At 33.0% G+C, this 10,000-nt stretch overlaps 1 long non-coding RNA gene and 2 other non-coding genes across 3 annotated transcripts in view; 1 reads left to right on the top strand and 2 right to left on the bottom strand.

Moving 5' to 3' along the window:
- Positions 1-10,000, top strand: part of LOC141633149 (uncharacterized) — a 54,558-nt gene that overhangs the window by 36,000 nt on the left and 8,558 nt on the right. The window lies entirely within an intron of this gene.
- TRNAF-GAA (transfer RNA phenylalanine (anticodon GAA)) lies at positions 6,503-6,575 on the bottom strand. The gene has a single exon. It is a non-coding gene; the product is annotated as a tRNA-Phe (tRNA).
- Positions 8,988-9,074, bottom strand: TRNAS-GGA (transfer RNA serine (anticodon GGA)). The gene has a single exon. It is a non-coding gene; the product is annotated as a tRNA-Ser (tRNA).

Genomic DNA, 10,000 nt, shown 5'->3' with positions numbered 1-10,000 from the left:
TTAATATACTAAAAATTAACTACATTGCGGTGCTAATGAATCATAAATTAAATATAGTTTTTAGAGTCCCCGATTTACGTAAATAATAGAGTAAAGGATTGTCGATATTGATAGAAAAATAAAGGACTTTCTCACGATTTTTTTCATCATCCATTTATTTGCAAATAGATTGGTTGAACTTAAAATTTAACACATTGAGTTTGAATATAAATAGACTAATTAAAAAAATAATTGAATGAATTGGATTCGTTTGGATGATACCAACAAAATTGATTGCTAACTCATATATTCTTATTCTGATTTAATTAATTGATCAACTTGCTATCGGACATCCCTTTTTTCGATAATTTTAATTTTCGCCAAAAATTTCGACATATTTTACTTTAAATATTATGATAATCAATCCTACTGCTTCTGGTCCTGGTGTTTCCACACGTGAAAAAAAAACCTGGGGCGTATCGCTCAAATTATTGGTCCCGTACTGGACGTAGCTTTTCCTCCAGGCAAAATGCCAAATATTTGCAATGCTTTGGTAGTTAAGGGTCGCGATACTCCTAGCCAACCAATTAACGTGACTTGTGAGGTACAATAATTATTAGGAGATAATCGAGTTAGAGTTGTAGCTATGAGTGCTACAGATGGTCTAACGCGAGGAATGGAAGTTATTGATACATGAGCTCCCCTAAGCGTTCCAGTTGGTGGAGCAACTCTTGGACGAATTTTTAACGTGCTTGGGGAGCCCGTTGATAATTTAGGGCCCGTAGGGACTCATACAACATCCCCTATTCATAGATCTGCGCCCGCCTTTACCCAGTTAGATACAAAATTATCTATTTTTGAAACAGGAATTAAAGTGGTAGATCTTTTAGCCCCTTATCGCCGTGGAGGAAAAATAGGACTCTTCGGCGGAGTTGGAGTGGGTAAAACAGTACTCATTATGGAATTGATCAACAATATTGCAAAAGCTCATGGGGGCGTATCCGTATTTGGTGGAGTAAGTGAACGTACTCGTGAAGGAAATGATCTTTACATGGAAATGAAAGAATATGGAGTTATCAATGAACAAAATATTGCAAAATCAAAAGTGGCTCTAGTCTACGGTCAAATGAATGAACCTCCGGGGGCACGTATGAGGGTTGGTTTGACTGCCCTAACTATGGCGGAATATTTCCGAGATGTTAATGAACAAGACGTACTTCTATTTATCGACAATATTTTTCGTTTCGTTCAAGCAGGATCTGAAGTATCTGCCTTGTTGGGTAGAATGCCTTCTGTTGTAGGCTATCAACCTACTCTTAGTACTGAAATGGGTTCTTTACAGGAAAGAATTACTTCTACAAAGGAAGGGTCCATAACTTCAATTCAAGCAGTTTATATACCTGCAGACGATTTGACCGATCCCGCTCCTGCTACAACATTTGCATATTTAGACGCTACTACTGTACTATCAATAGGATTAGCCGCCAAAGGGATCTATCCAGCAGTGGATCCGTTAGATTCAACATCAACCATGCTCCAACCTCGGATCGTTGGCGAAGAGCATTATGAAATTGCGCAAAGAGTTAAGCAAACCTTACAACGTTACAAAGAACTTCAGGACATTATAGCTATCCTTGGGTTGGATGAATTATCTGAAGACGACCGGTTAACCGTAGCAAGAGCGCGAAAAATTGAGCGTTTCTTATCACAACCGTTTTTCCTAGCAGAAGTATTTACAGGATCCCCAGGAAAATATGTTGGTCTAGCAGAAACAATTAGAGGATTTCAATTGATCCTTTCCGGAGAATTGGACGGTCTTCCTGAGCAAGCCTTTTATTTGGTAGGTAACATCGATGAAGCTACTGCGAAAGCTATGAACTTATAAATGGAGAGAAAATTGAAGAAATGACCTTAAATCTTTGTGTACTGACCCCTAATCGAATTGTTTGGAATTCAGAAATAAAAGAAATCATTTTATCTACTAATAGTGGTCAAATCGGCGTATTGCCAAACCACGCCCCTATTGACACAGTTGTAGATATAGGTATTTTGAGAATACGGCTTAACGACCAATGGTTAACAATGGCTCTGATGGGCGGTTTTGCTAGAATAGGCAATAATAAGATCACTGTTTTAGTAAATGATGCTGAGAAGGGTAGTGACATTGATACACAAGAAGCTCAGCAAACTCTTGAAATAGCAGAAGCTAATTTGAAGAAAGCTGAAGGAAAGAGACAAATAATTGAAGAAAATCTAGCTCTCAGACAAGCTAGGACACGAGTAGAGTCTATCAATCCAATTTCATAACTGGTTAGTGTGCGTAAATACTTATAATTATAAAAAAATACAGCCTATAAAAAAGAATCTGTATATACAAGATAGCATACACATATATATTTTGTATTTGTTTTTTTTTTAACAAATACAAATAATAGGATATAACAATTTATATAAAAAAAAGTCTTTTAATAATCTAGAGAGAGAATAGAAAAACTTATTAGATACCCTTGACTCTGGTATCTAATAAGTTTTACATTACCTACTATTGGATTTGAACCAATGACTCCCGCCGTATGAAAGCGATATTCTAACCGCTGAGTTAAGTAGGTTATTTTGCATTACTAAAGAAAACTCAAAAGTTACATAGATGGATTATAAATCCAATATTGTTTATAAGCAATATCAATCAAAGAGCTATGATCTTTGATCGCGAATGTTCATCTTGACAAGAAATTATCTACCTGTTAAAATAGGTTATGTAGCACAAGTAAAGGGCTATAGCTCAGTTAGGTAGAGCACCTCGTTTACACGCGCGCCAATGTTTTTCAAATCATGCAATCAAAGAAATTCGATTAATTAATTTTTTTGATAAATCGATGTCTTACTCTATGATTTTGAGGAAACAAAACAAGAGAACAATAGCCTGACAATTAGTTCTAATTTGGTATGATTCAGGTGTCCCCAAATAGAACCCATTTTTTTAATATTGATAAGGTGAATACCCAGCCTATTGAATGCTAGGCTTAATGAGTATCAGGGTCTCAAAAAATCTCTTTTCGTCCTATGAACTTTAAGGTGTATGAAGTTTCATATTATATTCTTTAAGCAGAACGATAGAGACTTCATTTAATTTTAAAATTTCTCTAGGCCAAAAGCAGACCTACGTCACTATAACTCTTTTTTGAAACACTTTGGTAGTAATTCTGAATCAAAGTTCAAATAAATAATGAATCACAACACATGGAACCATTTTTCTTTCTATCAAGAAAAATTATGGTAGAATAACTGATATTTATATCAGTTAATGAAAAAGCCCAATGCAAAAAACTGCATGTTGGGTCTTTGAAACAGTTCAAATCATTTTGATAATAAAAGAAAAAGTTTGATTTGTTTTACCGAGAAGGTCTACGGTTCGAATCTGTATAGCCCTAAAAATATATATACTATATGAATTTATATTAAATCAAATAATTTATTATACTACCCCCTTTAATAGGTATATTCTACCTAACTCTAACTTTAATTGTTAGAAGCAAAACCCTAGGGATAAATTGACTATTAAACATTTCATTTTAGCCCAATGAACCAACTACAGTTGATTATAAGAAATAGGTTTAGGAATACCCTACATTATACTAACTCTAGCAAAAAAATTCTCCTTTTTTTAAGCCCGGGTTTCAAAAAGATCTTTGGTCAATGGTCAATTTCATTGGCAACCTTGTCAAAGAAACTTTGTAGTTTAATAGACCGTGACTACAAAAGTGCAAAACAAGTATTTCTTTCCTTATACAATCAATAAAAGAAAAGCTACTTGGCCCGAATTCGGATTAAATTAAATAGAATATACTAATTACTAATGTCATTCTAACTCATTCTGAAATCTAAATTTATAAACATCCTCTTACATGTGAATTATATCTATCTATGAAAAAATAAATGAGAAGTCCTTGTTTGAATTTATTTTCTTTGTTTATTTAGGTAAAACCTAGGTGAAAGCGAATAAGAATAATCTCTATTTATATTCTATTTATATATAGAATAGAATTAGATAATTATAAAAAAATGCGGTGGAATGGAGAACAAAAGATAAAAAAATATTCAAGTCAATCACGTTTGAGATGAGACACAACAAATGAAACTTTTTTTTATAATAAATTTTTTATAATAAAGAAGTCGTTCGCTCAAAATTTATTGTTGTTTTGACTAAGGAGTTATGGATAACTTGACAATTCTAATTCGGAATCAACCAATTAAAAATATTTTCCAAATTCGTGAGGAGTCTGTCTATGTTTATACTTTATGAATATGACATTTTCTGGGCATTTTTAATAATATCAAGCGTTATTCCTATTTTAGCATTTCTATTTTCCGGAATTTTAGCGCCTAGTAGCAAAGGTCCAGAGAAACTTTCTAGCTACGAATCGGGTATAGAACCGATGGGGGATGCTTGGTTACAATTTAGAATCCGTTATTATATGTTTGCTCTAGTTTTTGTTGTTTTTGATGTTGAAACGGTTTTTCTTTATCCATGGGCAATGAGTTTCGATATATTGGGCGTATCCGTATTTATAGAAGCTTTAATTTTCGTGCTTATCCTAATTGTTGGTTTAGTTTATGCATGGCGAAAAGGAGCATTGGAATGGTCTTAATCCCCGAAAATTTATACAATAAAAAAAGTAAAAAAAAGATGGAAATAGTTATGAATTCTATTGAGTTTCCACTACTTAATCAAATAACCCAAAACTCAGTTATTTCAACTACATCAAATGATTTTTCAAATTGGTCAAGACTCTCTAGTTTATGGCCGCTTCTCTATGGGACCAGCTGTTGTTTCATTGAATTTGCTTCATTAATAGGCTCGCGATTCGACTTTGACCGTTATGGGCTGGTACCAAGATCGAGCCCTAGACAAGCGGACCTAATTTTAACAGCCGGTACAGTAACAATGAAAATGGCGCCTTCTTTAGTGAGATTATATGAGCAAATGCCCGAACCTAAATATGTTATTGCTATGGGAGCGTGTACAATTACCGGGGGGATGTTCAGTACCGATTCCTACAGTACTGTTCGGGGGGTCGATAAACTAATTCCCGTGGATGTCTATTTGCCGGGCTGTCCTCCAAAACCGGAAGCAGTTATAGATGCTATAACAAAGCTTCGTAAGAAAATATCTAGGGAAATTTATCAAGATAGGATTAAGTCTCAACAGAAAAATCGATGTTTTACTATCAACCACAAGTTTCGGGTTGGGCGGAGTATTCATACGGGAAATTATGATCAAGGATTACTTTATAAATATAAATCTCCATTTACTTCAGAGATTCTTCCCGAAACATTTTTCGAATACAAAAATTCAGTATCTTCCCAGGAATTAGTGAATTAAATGGGATTCACTTTTGTGTAATTGTAAACATAAGCGGCGGATTCATTTTCATAAATTTAATCTAAAAAAAAAAAAAAAGAATGTGGGAGATATAAACAAGATGCAGGGTCGTTTGTCTGCTTGGCTAGCCAAACATGGGCTAGTTCATAGATCTTTAGGCTTTGATTACCAAGGAATAGAGACTTTACAAATTAAGCCCGAAGATTGGCATTCCATTGCTGTTATTTTATACGTATATGGTTACAATTATCTACGTTCTCAATGTGCCTATGACGTAGCCCCGGGAGGGCTGTTATCTAGTGTGTATCATCTTACGAGATTAGAGTATGGTGCGGATCAACCGGAAGAGGTATGCATAAAAGTATTTGCTCCAAGGAGTCATCCTAGAATTCCGTCCGTGTTCTGGGTTTGGAAAAGCGCGGATTTTCAAGAAAGGGAATCTTATGATATGTTGGGAATTTCATATGATAACCATCCGCGCCTAAAACGCATTTTAATGCCCGAGAGTTGGGTAGGATGGCCTTTGCGTAAGGATTATATTGTACCCAATTTTTACGAAATACAAGATGCGTATTAAACGATAAAAAACTAATTTAACTTCTACAGTATGAGGTAGCTAAAGACTGTTTGTATGTTCTAGATCAAACAGAATAATAGATTTCCCGTTGGTATTATGGATATGGATGGAGAAAAAAGAAAAGACAAATTTAAAAATTTTTGAATGAGCTAAGAGCCAATAGAATGAACTAAAAAGTTCTGTATCCTGAACTTTGTACCGCGCATACATTAATAACTTACACTTACTTAGACAGGTTACGTAAAGTCATAGGATGTATGAGGAAAAAAAATATATAAATCCATACAGAAATCTATATTAAAATGAAAGGTAATCCGATTGGAATATATATGAAGTATTATATTAAAATGTATTTTACATAAGAGGAAACCCAATAGCAGCAAAAAATTAAAACCCTAAAAAAAGGGTTTCTTTTTTAAACTATCTACCCATCCAGTTTTTAGATAGATGGGGTATTTCGCACGATAACTAGCTAAATAACTTACTTATGTGTCATGATCTCGACTTGTATATCGACTCATAATCGTCAATTTATAGGTATAGAATAAAAAAAAACACAAATGTGCCAGGAACCAGATTTGAACTGGTGACACGAGGATTTTCAGTCCTCTGCTCTACCAGCTGAGCTATCCCGACCATTCCCTTTTCTGGTGTATCATCTCCCCATTTTACGAGATAACTTGGGTTTGTGTCAATTAGTCAATCAATTAAAAGGATGAAAAGTATTACAATTATATAGGTACCGGAATTTTTGGGGTCTTCAAAAAGAGGAACTCTGTATATAATTTTACATAAGTTTTATATTAATATATAAAAATGTAAAAATATGGATTAGGAATTACTCAACGGAGTACTGCCTGCTCAAATAAAAGATATTTTTTTGTCCTCCTATCATATATATTATAAGATCATCATATATATTATAAGACTTGTAATAAGATCAAAAAATATATATATATAGGAACAAAACCATCTTTAACTTTAAAATGGTAATGCAAAAAAAGATAATTTGTTAAGGAGTGAAAAAAGCTTTTGGGGATAGAGGGACTTGAACCCTCACGATTTTAAAAGTCGACGGATTTTCCTCTTACTATAAATTTCATTGTTGTCAGTATTGACATGTAGAACGGGACTCTATCTTTATTCTCATCCGATTAATCAGTTCTTCACAAGATCTATCAGACTATGGAGTGAGTGTGAATGTTTTGATGAATAAATATGGATTCCACTTTTAACTTGGAATCGATTCACAACAATTCTTGCATTTTAAATTTCCTATTATAAATCTCTACTATATATAAAATACTATATTATTTTATATATCTCAAAATTAGAAAAAAAATACAGAACAGATTTGGGTTGTCATTAATCATTTCAGTACGTATATTCTTCACCCTTTTTCTTGGTTTGGAATTTATTTAGAGGGAAGAAGTCTTATACTTATAACAACACAGTCAACCCATTTTTGTTAGAACAGCTCCTTTGAGTCTCTGCACCTATCCTTTTTTTCTTGCTTTCTTAATACCTTTTTTTGCTTTTGAAAAAAGGAGTTGGCTCAGGATTGCCCTTTTTTTTAATTCCAGGGTTTCTCTGAATTTGAAAGTTTTCACTTAGTAGGTTTCCATACTAAGGCTCAAGCCAATTAAGTCCGTAGCGTCTACCGATTTCGCCATATCCCCATTATATTTTATAAAATTAGGACCCCAATGGGATGTCCCCCCCTTCCGTATCTCTCGCATTTTTTAGATTTTATACAGATTAATATACCGAAAAGTTTTTTCCTCTTTTTTTTCTATTTAATTTCTATTGGAAAGACTATAAATTTGAAACTTGCTTTGGTCTAATCCGAAATGATTCTATCATTTCTGTAGGTACAATTCAATATAGATGAATAGAGAGCTTCGTCAAAAAGTTATTGATATATTATGTGGTTATGGTAGAAATTCCCAATTATAAAGAAAAGGAAAGGCAAAGGGTTGAGCCTTGGCATAACAAATAATGAAAAAGACTCTTTTATTTACTTATACTTACATAGATTAATACAAAATATAGAATATATAAATGGATTTGTATATCATATATATAATACATCTTATCTTATTATTCATTGTAATATAATACTTCAGGAGATTTCTTTTCATTTATCATTTAGTTTTAATTTAGGTTTTTTTGTAAAATGAAATATATAAAATTAATTTAATAATAAATAAATAAAGAAAGGAGTCTTTATGTCGCGTTACCGAGGACCTCGTTTCAAAAAAATACGACGTTTAGGGGCTTTGCCTGGACTAACAAATAAAAGGCCTAGAACCGGAAGTGATCTTAGAGCCCAATCACGTTCTGGGAAAAAATCTCAATATCGTATTCGTCTAGAAGAAAAACAAAAATTGCGTTTTCATTATGGTATTACAGAACGACAATTACTTAAATACGTTCGTATCGCAAGAAAAGCCAAAGGGTCAACAGGGCAGGTTTTACTACAATTACTTGAAATGCGTTTGGATAACATCCTTTTTCGATTGGGCATGGCTCCGACTATTCCTGGAGCCCGCCAATTAGTTAATCATCGACATATTTTAGTTAATGGCCGTATAGTCGATATACCGAGTTATCGTTGCAAACCCCAAGATACTATTACGGCAAAGGATGAACAAAAATCCAGAGCTCTAATTCAAAATTTTATTGATTCATCCCCCCCTGAGGAAGTGCCCAAACATTTGACTCTTGACCCATTTCCGTATAAAGGATTAATCAATCAAATAATAGATAGTAAGTGGGTCGGTTTGAAAATAAATGAATTGCTTGTGGTAGAATATTATTCTCGTCAGACTTAGCCTTAACTAAAAAACAAAGCGAAAGGGTTCGAACAACCCGGCCCCTTTCAAATTGACTTAAGGATTAAAGTCAGGGGTTTGATAGGAATTTTATCCCACTCATAATATTCTTTCCGATCTCGAATCTAACTGTTATGTTCTAATAATGGTATTTAATTTATTGTTGTTTGATATCTTACAGTTAGGAATGTTGGTAAATTAGGTTTTTCAAGTACGGAAAGAGAGGGATTCGAACCCTCGGTAAACAAAAGCCTACATAGCAGTTCCAATGCTACGCCTTGAACCACTCGGCCATCTTTCCTATTATTTTATTATGACTCAAAAACCGAAAAAATAGCGAGACATTAAAATTAAAGATTAATACTATATTCGATATTCGATTTTTACTTGGATAGGTATGATCAACCAGAGAATTCTATATATTCTATAACTAAATAGATAGATAAGTTTTTATAAAAAAGCTTTGCTCGAAGGATTCAATTTAAAAACATGTTTTTTCTTGTGAAAGTATAAACATAGATAATATATTGAATGATTGATTCATATTTGTTCATATGATGTTCCTACCCTTTAATTATAAATCAAATCGTATAGATAAATATCTGAATATACCTATACCTACTTGATTAAATCACCAAATTGGAACAAATTAACTGATTGATGAGTTTAGGTTTTTTAGACTATGTATGATGTATGATTAATGGATACTCTTCGACTGCGGTTCGATTTATATTTAGATTTATATACTAGAATTCCGTAACTTAAAAAAAATGCCTTTTCGAGGAATAGTTCCTCCATTACTACATTCATTACTACATTTTATTTGGATGGATTCGAATGGAATTCCCCTATTTCTTATTAATTCTTGAATAAAAAAAGTCAAAAAAAAAAATATAATAATATATAATGTAATTAGAAGTTTTTTATCTTTATTTAATTTTTTTGGAGCTGAATCTGTTTTTATGTTATTTCGTACTGTACAAATCCTTTGCTTGGGAAATCTTTTTTCCACAAGAGGTACTGAGACTAATTATAGAATGGATAGATACCTATGTCTAGATCGCGAATAAATGAAAATTTTATTGATAATACCTTTTCAATTGTAGCCAATATTTTATTACGAATCATTCCGACAACTTCGGGAGAAAAAGAGGCATTTACTTATTATAGAGATGGTGTGATTTGATCATTTTTTTTCTTTTCTGTTTCTAGGTTGATGAGAAAGAC

Source organism: Silene latifolia, chromosome Y (genome assembly GCF_048544455.1).
Source record: "Silene latifolia isolate original U9 population chromosome Y, ASM4854445v1, whole genome shotgun sequence".
NCBI classification, from domain to species: domain Eukaryota; kingdom Viridiplantae; phylum Streptophyta; class Magnoliopsida; order Caryophyllales; family Caryophyllaceae; genus Silene; species Silene latifolia.
This window is presented reverse-complemented; position numbering and strand designations above follow the sequence as displayed.